General features: G+C 40.7%; 1 protein-coding gene across 2 annotated transcripts in view; it reads right to left on the bottom strand.

The window, feature by feature from the left end:
* The window catches only part of LOC141133259 (cytokine receptor common subunit beta-like), a 159,451-nt gene extending 152,568 nt beyond the window's left edge, over window positions 1-6,883 (bottom strand). For both annotated transcript variants that reach the window (XM_073622526.1, XM_073622524.1), the window contains exon 1: window positions 6,765-6,883. The gene's annotated coding sequence lies outside the window, so the exon portion shown is untranslated. The remainder of the gene's footprint in view (window positions 1-6,764) is intronic.
* Between the last annotated feature and the right edge of the window lie 3,949 nt (window positions 6,884-10,832).

Raw genomic sequence — 10,832 nt, forward strand, 5'->3', positions numbered from 1 at the left:
GTATTGTCATAAAAAGTGTTTGGGGACCTGGGTCCTGCCCCAGGGGACATGGATCAATGCAAAAAAAAGTTTTAAAAACGGCCGTTTTTTTCGGGAGCAGTGATTTTCATAATGCTTAAAGTGAAACAATAAAAGTGTAGTATTCCTTTAAATTTCGTACCTGGGACAAGACAGGGGTGTCCTCTTTCCCCTGCGCTGTTTGCCCTGGCGATGGAGCCTCTGGCTGAGGCCTTGCGGAGATCGAGCGAGGTGTCTGGAATCCAGGTTGGTTTGGTGGTCGAGAAACTAGCATTGTACGCGGATGATTTAATCCTTTTCCTCCGGGACCCTGGTCCCTCGCTTTCTGGGGCGTTCCAGCTTCTGGACCACTTTGCGACTCTCTCTGGCCTCCGAACCAACTGGAGCAAATCACTTATTCTAGCCATAGATCCCGGGGCAAAAAAGCTGAGTGATCCTGCTTCACCTCTACAATGGTCAAGTACCATAAAATATCTAGGAATCAATACCTCTTCCAATACCCAGGACTTTAGCAATCTTAACTTATCCCCAGTGCTGCAGTGGTGCAAACTGAAACTGAAGGCCTGGTCGAACCTCCCATTATCACTTATAGGGAAAATTAACCTAATTAAAATGAAATTACTCACAGTCTTGCTGTATATTTTACGACACTCCCCGGTCTGGATACCTAAGACTCTTTTCCAGCAATTGGATTCTACAGTGGCCTCCTTTTTATGGCAATCACGCCCGGCTAGATTCAGTAGGAAAATCTTGCGTAGGCCCTGGACACAGGGAGGACTCGCCTGTCCAGACTATCACACATACTATTTAGCGGCAATGCTCACTCATGTACACAACTGGTTGGTCTCGGATGACACCAAAGCGTCAGTTGTCCTAGAGGCAGCCCATCTGGGATCCTTTGAGGTCCTTCGCAACGCCCTTTATAAGGGGTCGGGGGGTTCTCCAGTACCTTTAACACTGGCAATGAAAGCAATTATTCAGGCTTGGCACACGGTAGTGATTAAACCTAATTTGGTAAAGGCCAAATGGTCTCCTAATACACCGCTTTGGTGTAACCCAAGATTGAAAGAATTCCACTCTCTGCAGGACCCGGGTTTGTGGGCTAGTAAGGGCATCAAGTACTTGAGGGATATCTGTGATGGGTCAGGGTTATTTACATTTGATAGGCTGAAAAATAAATTCCAACTTCCGAACTCTTTCTTTTTCAGGTTCCTGCAGCTCCGCCATGCCTTTGACTCACAATTCAAATCAGTTCAGTTTCGGCTGGAATATGATGATGACATCTTAAAACCATTATCCCAAATTTACCGAGCACTTCTACCATCCATCCAGGTCGGACTGGATGGCCTGTGTGGTCTGTGGCGGGCGGAGGTGCAGGAACTGGACGGTGAGGACTGGGAAGACATGTGGGACTATCCACTCCAGCCACTGATTGCTACTAGGGATAAACTGATCCAATTCAAAATCCTACACAGGATCTACTATACGTCCCAGCGCCTCCACCGCATATACCCAGCCAGGTCGGCCAGCTGCTGGAGATGCTCTAGTACTCCTGCAGATTTCACGCATATATTCTGGGATTGCCCACAAATTCAGGACTATTGGCGGGAGGTAACTCAATTCATTCATAGTTTGACCACTATTCCTATTCCCCTGACAATTAGTGTCTGCCTCCGTGGCCTAGTGGAACAACTGGCATTTGCCAAAGCAACAAGCACCCTAATAGGTATACTTCTTTTCTATGCGAGAAAAGCCATAGTACTAAAGTGGAAGTCAACCAATCCCCCCACACTGTCCTCATGGAAGCAACTAGTCAATGCAATGATACCCCTCTATAAAGCAACATATCTGTCCCGAGGATGCCCCAAAAAATATGACAAGGTCTGGCATTTGTAGATAGACTCAGATTCCACAACAGATGACCAGCCCTCAGGGGATCAACCCAGATAGATCTCCTCTACTTCTGTCCAGCTTTTCTGAGCGCTGAGACTTAGACCCCAGATGGATAGTCGGAGATGCTAGCCTAAAAATCAATACAACTACATTTATTCTACATCTATTCTCAAATGTCCCTATAGAGTCCAAAGTCAATATCTGAAACCGGGAGACAACTTCACAAGGAAAAATATCTCATATCAACATCCTACCATGTGTTACCTGAGCAGCGACTGTGTTGTGTTTAGTTAAGTTGATTTTAGAGAATCTGTTAGTAGTACTATGTTATGCACATGAATATGTGCACCAGTTGGCCGGGGTATGCCCCAATGGCCCTGTTTTATACTGTTTAAAGAAATGTTCAATAAAAAGAAATTAAAAAAAAAAAATTCGTACCTGGGGGGTGTCTATAGTATGCCTGTAAAGGGGCGCATGTTTCCCATGTTTAGAACAGTCTGACAGTAAAATGACATTTCAAAGGAAAAAAAAGTTATTTAAAACTACTCGCGGGTATTAATGAATTGTCGGTCCGACAATACACATAAAAGTTAATTGATAAAAACGGCATGGGAATTCCCCACAGGGGAACCCCGAACCAAAATGTAAAAAAAAATGACGTGGGGGGGTCCCCCTTAATTCCATACCAGGCCCTTCAGGTCTGGTATGGATATTAAGGGGAACCCCAGCCAAAATTTAAAAAAAAAATAGCTTGGGGGTCCCCCTCAAAATCTATACCAGACCCTTCAGGTCTGGTATGGATTTTAAGGGGAATCCCGTGGCAAAATTTTAAAAAAATGGCGTGGGGTCCCCCCAAAAATCCATAGCAGACCCTTATCCTTATTTCAGCCGTTTTTAAAACTTTTTTTTGCATTGATCCATGTCCCCTGGGGCAGGACCCAGGTCCCCAAACACTTTTTATGACAATAACTTGCATATAAGCCTTTAAAATTAGCACTTTTGACTATTCATGTTCGAGTCCCATAGACTTTAATGGTGTTCGCGTGTTCGAACAAATTTTTTGCTTGTTCGCATGTTCTGGTGCGAACCGAACAGGGTGGTGTTCGGCTCATCCCTACTCAGGACCTCAGACTGGGTCTTTCCCAAAAAGACTCATGGCTGTATTAGATCAAAAGGGTGCTTCTACTAAATACTGAGCAAAGGGTCTGAATACTTAGGACCATGTGATATTTCAGTTTTTCTTTTTTAATAAATCTGCAAAAATGTCAACAATTCTGTGTTTTTCTGTCAATATGGGGTGCTGTGTGTACATTAATGAGGAAAAAAATGAACTTAAATGATTTTAGCAAATGGCTGCAATATGACAAAGAGTGAAAAATTTAAGGGGGTCTGAATACTTTCCGTCCCCACTGTAAATATATATATATATATATATATATATATATATATATATATATATATATATATATATATATATATATACACACACTGTATATTGTTTACTAATTATATTCATTTTTATAACTATAAAATATTTTTGCAATTAGTTTGCACTTGTTTCTTATACTATTTGCACATTATTTACTATATAATTTACCTTTATCCCCTAGAGCGTGTCCCAAACCAAAGCCCTTCTTTAAGTTTGAATAGATCAGGGAATTCTTAGAACCCTATCTTGTTTTTGTTCTGCTGCCTGCAGACCCTTTGCAAAGATTTCCCTTTATTTCCTGTCTTGAGACAGGAAGACACTCTGAAAATATGGGATTTCCTATCACTCCCAGACTGTCCCAAACATAAATGTCACCAGGACAATTTAAAAGAGTGAATCTCCATTCGGACACAGTCTATCCAAGACAAACAATCTTTTTTTTTTTTTAATGATAAGTACTCATACAGTCTTCTGAATATATGGCTAACTTTCTCAATGTTATGTAAATAATCTGAATAGCATTACCTACAGGTGCTCCATTAATCCTTACTCCCCCCTATGGACTCCCACCTGAGAGTTATTTGGCATCTGGTTTACTTCACATGATTTAAACACATGGTTCTTTCGCTATTGGCACATTTAGTGTGTGTTTCTGAGTCTAAGGGATTTATATATCATTGTTAATTCTTTGCATGTATACTTTTGAATATAATGTTGTAGACCTGCCTCTATACATCGCCCATTGAAGCTGATTGTCAAATCTGGGTAAGACATCAAGCTAAGCCACTCCTGTTTCACTGCATGAATCAACTCTTGTTAACTGAAGATAAACCATTTGTTATCTTTATTAATGGTGGTTGTTATTTATGATTATTATCTATGATAACTTTTATGTATAAATAGAAGCTGAGCAATTGATGATTATGCAATATTGAACCAAAATACTTTTAAGGCTGGTTCACATCAGATGAGTTGCAATGGTGCATGCAGCACATCGGGTTGCAACACAAACTATCGCATCGCAATGCCACTGTGTGAATGAAACTAAATTAACTGAGTTGTAACATTTTCCAATAAAGTTCTGACAAAACTGCAAACATTGTGATGCTCTGGGATTGGTATATGAGCACTGTTTCCCCTCAGCGCACACCAGCCTTGGCCATGGAGGTGTCAGAAAACTAGTATTTGTATATTATCTAGTCTTGTAGAGCGGGAGAATTATCGTTTTATCTCTGGAATTAATCCCCTTTTTAATGCATGCCAATATTCTGTTTGCTTTGTTAGCAGCAGCTTGGCATTGCATGCCATTATTGAGCCTATCATCTACTAGGACCCCCAGGTTCTTTTCCATCCTAGATTCCCCTAGAGGTTCTCTCCCCCAGTTTATAGATTGCATTCATATTTTTGCCACCCAAATGCATTATTTTACATTTTTCTACATTAAACCTCATTTGCCATGTAGTTGCCCACCCCATTAATTTGTTCAGATCTTTTCAGATCTTTCTGCAAGGTTTCCACATCCTGCGGAGAAGTTATTGCCCTGCTTAACTTAGTATCATTCGCAAATACAGAGATTGAACTGTTTACTCCATCCTCAAGATCGTTTATGACAAAATAAATAGGATTGGTCCCAGCATTTTTTATTGTTACTAAACAAGCTCAAAGTTTTGGACATAGATATTCTTTCACAATTTTAACCTGTAAATACACCTCAGATAAATACTGTCCTGCTGTTTACAGATCCATATAGAAATTTGATTAGAGAAACAGTCTGAAAGGAAACAGCTTCTGCTGTGCTCTCTCTTAAAAATATCTACAATGCCCTGTGACACCATTGTTATGGTGTGCATTCAGTGTTAACGTAATTGTAAAACTTTTTTTTTTTTTAAATAACAAAATGTGTTATAATTACCCGTTCAATTCTATTGCACAGAGCGGACCCTCCTTTTCTTGGGGTTCCCGCAGGTGCTCCTGGCTCCACTTCTTCTTAGTGTACCATCATAGTAAGCCTTTTCCTATTGTGGCACACTGGTGGGCTCGACCCCGAGCCACACTGCCTGTGGCTATAGGCCTCAAACCCGACTCTCTCATCACAGAATTTGACTGACAGCAGCAGGAGCTAATGGCTCCAGCTGCTATTAATCTGCTCTGTGAAGCTAGAGAGAGAGAGAAGAGAGAGAGAGAGAGAGAGAGAGAGAGAGAGAGAGAGAGGGAGAGAGAGAGAAGAGAGAGCTACTCGGGGGCACAGTGCTGGATTGGGCTCAGGTAAGTACAAGGGCTGGGGGGGGGGATCCTGCAGCACAGAAGGGTGTTTACCTTAATGCAGACAATGCATTAACGTAAAAATCCATAAGGCCTCTTACACATAGGGTGGGCTCCACTGGAATCTGCCTGCTCAGCTGGGAATCTGTACGCTGATCAACATTAATTAGACAGATGCCTGGTCTGTGTTCACTATGCTTATGCAGAGCGGACACAGCCTGCTTTCCTCTATGGGCAGTCGGATGTAAAAGAATGTAAAAGGTCTATTTATACCCGACTACCATCTAATCTGATCCACCAGATGGATGGGGAATGGATACCCATCTGTCTGTTTTTAGCAGACAGGATCATATCCAATGTCGATAGATGTCAATGGACAGTCTCCATAGAGGAGACTGGAAGGTCCAATCTGGTCCACCTAAAAAAACAGACAGGTGGACCTTATTGGTCCACCCGTGTGAAAGGACCCTAAGCCTTTAGAACCACTTTAACCACCTCAATACAGGGCACTTTTACCCCCTTTCTGCCCAGGCTATTTTTCAGCTTTCAGAGCTGTCACACCTTCACTGACAGTTGCGCAGTCATGCAACACTGTACCCAAATGAATTTTTTATCATTTTCTTCACACAAACAGAGCTGTCTTTTGGTGGTATTTTATCACTGCTGGGTTTTTTATTTTTTACATAAAAAAAAGAAAAAAGACAGAAAATTTTGAAAAAAAAGTTTTTCTTTGTTTCTGTCAGTCAATTTTGTAAAGTCGAGCAATTTTGTACACTGTCTCCTTTGAAACCTATTATGATTGAACAAGTCAAATGATCGAATACTTTGTTTAAAGATATACTTATTATGTAGATAGTGTATTCAATTTGCTCCCAGGTATTTCTCTGTGACAATATGTAAGTCTATGTATATGTGCTTTTTAACAATTTTTGTAATAAAAATTCAAACTCTTTTTTTTAAATTACTTGTGTTATGCCTATAAAGTTCATCATTCCAATTAATTAATAATACATTTTTAATTATCTCTATTGTGAGCAATAGCTACTAAAAACATGTGCATGCAGCTGTGGATGTTATGAGTGCTATCATTTCCCACGTCAAGCTGTACAATTAAAAATAGCAAACACATAATACAGTTAAAGCAGCCAATAAAATGTGTTACCTCTGTTGGGCTCCCCACTCAGTGTTGCTCTAAAACAATAGTTGTAGAATTTATGGGTACTTTGAGCTTAGAACAGCTTCCTCCTTTTCTCTCTTTTTGATGTTTTATCTGGTAACAAAAAAAATTCTGTTTCCTGCTAATCAGATCCTGCCCTTGTTTGGCAATACTTCCAGAGAAAAAACAGCCCAGAGACTGTAATGAGCTTTCTCTAGAATTGTTTGTCAGAACATTTACATATATATATGTGTGTAAATGTTCTGACAAACAGTCCGTTTATATATATGTATATATATGTGTGTGTAAATGTTCTGACAAACAGTCAGTTTATATATATATATAAGTTTTCAGACCCTTTGCTCAGTATTTAGTAGAAGCACCCTTTTGATCTAATACAGCCATGAGTCTTTTTGGGAAAGATGCAATAAGTTTTTCACACCTGGATTTGGGGATCCTCTGCCATTCCTCCTTGCAGATCCTCTCCAGTTCTGTCAGGTTGGATGGTAAACGTTGGACCCATCTCTCCACAGATGCTCAATTGGGTTTAAGTCAGGGCTCTGGCTGGGCCATTCAAGAACAGTCACGGAGTTGTTGTGAAGCCACTCCTTCGTTATTTTAGCTGTGTGCTTAGGGTGATTGTCTTGTTGGAAAGTAAACCTTTGGCCCAGTCTGAGGTCCTGAGCACTCTGTAGAAGGTTTTCGTCCAGGATATCCCTGTACTTGGTCGCATTCATCTTTCCCTAGATTGCAACCAGTCATCCTGTCCCTGCAGCTGAAAAACACCCCCACAGCATGATGCTGCCACCACCATGCTTCACTGTTGGGACTGTATTGGACAGGTGATAAGCAGTGCCTGGTTTTCTCCACACATACCGCTTAGAATTAAGGCCAAAAAGTTCTATCTTGGTCTCATCAGACCAAAGAATCTTATTTCTCACCATCTTGGAGTCCTTCAGGTGTTTTTTAGCAAACTCCATGCAGGCTTTCATGTGTCTTGTACTGAGGAGAGGCTTCCGTCGGGCCACTCTGCCATAAAGCCCCGACTGGTGGAGGGCTGCAGTGATGGTTGACTTTCTACAACTTTCTCCCATCTCTCGACTGCATCTCAGTCACAGTGATCTTTGGGTTCTTCTTTACCTCTCTCACCAAGGCTCTTCTCCCCCGATAACTCAGTTTGGCCGGATGGCCAGCTCTAGGAAGGGTTCTGGTCGTCCCAAACATCTTCCATTTAAGGATTATATAGGCCACTGTGCTCTTAGGAACCTTAAGTGCAGTAGAAATGTTTTTGAACATTGGCCAGATCTGTGCCTTGCCACAATTCTGTCTCTGAGCTCTTCAGGCAGTTCCTTTGACCTCATGATTCTCATTTGCTCTGACATGCACTGTGAGCTGTAAGGTCTTATATAGACAGGTGTGTGGCTTTCCTAATCAAGTCCAATCAGTATAATCAAACACAGCTGGACTCAAATGAAGGTGTAGAACCATCACAAGGATGATTAGAAGAAATGGACAGCACCTGAGTTAAATATATGAGTGTCACAGCAAAGGGTCTGAATGCTTAGGACCATGTGATATTTTAGTTTTTCTTTTTTAATAAATCTGCAAAAATGTCAACAATTCTGTGTTTTTCTGTCAATATGGGGTGCTGTGTGTACATTAATGAGGAAAAAATGAACTTAAATGATTTTAGCAAATGGCTGAAATATAACAAAGAGTGAAAAACTGAAGGGGGTCTGAATACTTTCCGTCCTCACTGTATATATAAAGAAAACCTTGGATTGCAAGTAACTTGGTTTGCAAGTGTTTTACAAGAGGGGCAAATTTTTTAAATAAATTTTAACTTGATAAACGAGCGAGGTCTTGCAATACGAGTAGCATCACATCACTCACAACTGAGTGAGAGCTGTCTTAGACCCCATACACACTATTAGATTTTCTGCAGATTTTTGTCTTCAGATTTACCAAAACCATGTAGGGCAAGGGCCTGCCTGATTACATGCAAACTGAAACTCTTAAAGTGGATGTAAACCCACTCTCATCATTTCTAAATTACTTCCATAGTGCTGATCTGTAAGGATATATATGCCTCCTGCATGTATCCTTACCTGTCAAATATCTCCCCTTTAGCTGTTTGGAGCCCTGCAATACTCTGGATTCTGTGGGCAGGTCTGTTGTCCAAAGCTCGGTGGGTGGAGTCGTGATGTCAGTAGACTCCCCGCCCACCTTTACACTACCCTTGGCCAGGAATCGATATTTCTTATATTGAACTTCTGCTGGTCTAGTGTATTATGCCCCATGATCACTAACATCCAGGCAAAACAAAGGAAATTCACCACATGACTTCAGCATACCCAATCATGCTGGGGTGTGGAGCAGCCAATCCTGGGAGAGCTGGAGAAGAAATGAGGGGAGATGTGAAGTACACAGAATGCCTCTCTCACACTCATGCATGAGATAAGGAAATCACCTGTCAGTCACAGCAAGGGGGAAGAACCTACACCTATTTCTCTGTGTGTCTGTTTTTATCTTACTGAAGAAATATAAAAGGATTTCTCGGAGCTAGATTAACTATTCATAGCAAGAATGGCACAGGTGCAATGACATCCTCTGCTGTGACAGATATGAGTCTTAATTAAAAAAAAAAATGTTGGGGTTTACATCCACTTTAAGGTTTAACCTCATATTATATGATTTTGGTCATTCTGAAGACAAAAATCTGCAGAAAATCGAATAGTGTATATAGGGCCTTAATTAGCACTACTGAAGTCACTCAGACTTTACAAAAGTTTCCTGTACTACTTCAAGGCGACTTCTATCCATCTTTGGCCCATAGACTTTAAGGAAGATTTGTGAAAAAAAAATGTTTATTCTCAAAATAGTTTACAGAAGCTCAAAGCAGCTCAAAGAAGCTCAGCAAAAATGTGCACAAGAGCACAAAAAACACAAGCTTCTTCAAGCTGAAATAAAAGCTTAAATGCCTGTAAAAGCAGATTTCTTTTTGAGCTGCAGTATGAATGAGCCCTGAGTCGGATCTTCATCTCAATTGATGTGATTTGGATCCGACATTATAGGAAGATTAACCAGGCATTCCGAGTAGCTGCCCACAAAGTTGCCTTGAAGTCACATTCACTTTGATATATGAGTGCTTTGGATTACAAGAACGTTTCCGGAATTAATTATGCTTACAATCCAAGGTTTTACTGTATGTATGTGTATATATATATATATATATATTATATATACATTTTTTTTTTCTAATAGGTAAATTTAGGTCAGGACCCTATGCTACAGAATGGATACAACAAATAAATTAAATACAACGTATATTAAGACTGCTGAGAAGCATATGCTCATACAACCAATTAACAGACCAATACCTTGCCCAAAAATGACACAGAGGCTGATAAAGTTGCAAAAGGGCAAGGTCACAGCTTTATTGAACTTTTCCAAATGTAACAAATAACCAATGCTTGTCACAGATATACTGTGAGGACATATAATCCATAAACTGACATTGTCTAAGAGACCTGTCCTTACCATCAGTGCCATACAGGCATTAGACCGACCCCACAATTTACCAAACAACAATGTCAGTCACAGTTATACTGTGAGCACCGTTAAAACATAAACTCACATCGTCTAAGAGGCCTGTCCTTACCATCAGTGCCAGACAAGCAATAGACTGATCCCAGAATTTAACTTGAGGGCATAGCCCATTACAACAACGTCAATTGCTAGCAAGGTCAAAACAACCAATAAAGCTGTGACAAAACATCAGAGTTTCAACTCAGATGTCCTTCTTTACAAACATCAAAATTGCACTCTTTTTACTCCAATCAGCTGTGGGCTGAGTCATTTCCCACCCCACACCACAAGTAAACAAAGGGGTTAGATGATGGTGATGTTGGTGGGCTTACACTGAATGAGCACATGCTAATGTTAAGCCAATAACATTCACTAAATCTGGGCATGTGTCCATATAAGGGCACTGACATTACCAGCATCCTGCCCCTTTGTTTATATGCCCTTTGGGGCAGGGAATGACACCCCAAAAAGTAGCAAATCTCTGCT

This window comes from Aquarana catesbeiana, linkage group LG03 (assembly GCF_042186555.1).
Source record: "Aquarana catesbeiana isolate 2022-GZ linkage group LG03, ASM4218655v1, whole genome shotgun sequence".
Taxonomy (NCBI): domain Eukaryota; kingdom Metazoa; phylum Chordata; class Amphibia; order Anura; family Ranidae; genus Aquarana; species Aquarana catesbeiana.